Source organism: Penaeus monodon, chromosome 33, assembly GCF_015228065.2.
Source record: "Penaeus monodon isolate SGIC_2016 chromosome 33, NSTDA_Pmon_1, whole genome shotgun sequence".
Lineage (NCBI taxonomy): Eukaryota > Metazoa > Arthropoda > Malacostraca > Decapoda > Penaeidae > Penaeus > Penaeus monodon.
The window spans coordinates 24,033,195-24,033,838 of record NC_051418.1 but is presented as its reverse complement, the minus strand read 5'-3'; positions in this window follow the sequence as shown (position 1 = coordinate 24,033,838).

Below are 644 nucleotides of genomic sequence, written 5' to 3'. Positions count from 1 at the left end.
ATCATGTATCGGAATTTACAGCATTTACTTAACATCGTTCCGACCAAAAAGCGCGCGTACTGTGGCAAGAAAATGTCGACATTATTATTTTTTTTCCCCATGGTCTCTACAGTTCAAAATGTCATGAACTAGTTTCATAAACGGTTTTATTTTTTACTTGCTTGCAGAGGCATTGCATAAGACCTTTGTGTGTAAATCCCCATGCAAATTTGGCCGTGGAAAGTAAGTGGCAGATTAAAAATAGTTGCAGTGTGTCAGCCCAACATATCACTATAAACACGAAGGGGATATGTACCTAAAAAAAATATTATCCAAGCCTTACCAAAAGAAATTGCAATGAATAGGGGAAAAAAGTATCACTTAAAAAAAAAGGTAAAGATAAAAACAGCAACAATAACCCACTTACCTAAAAACTCAAGATCGTCAAAGGGACAAGTTTTTAAGCACACGAACTTCGGCCAAACAGCGGAGCATATTTTATGGCAATGCTTTACTTTTATCCTTATTAAAATTTCTGCATATAGAGTCCCCGCACCCGGTCAGGGACGCCTGCCTTTGTGCATCTCGGTATAGGATTTATTATACATTGGATTAGGATACGTGGACTGTGCATATTGAATTCAGGTGCAACACGAAGAATGAAC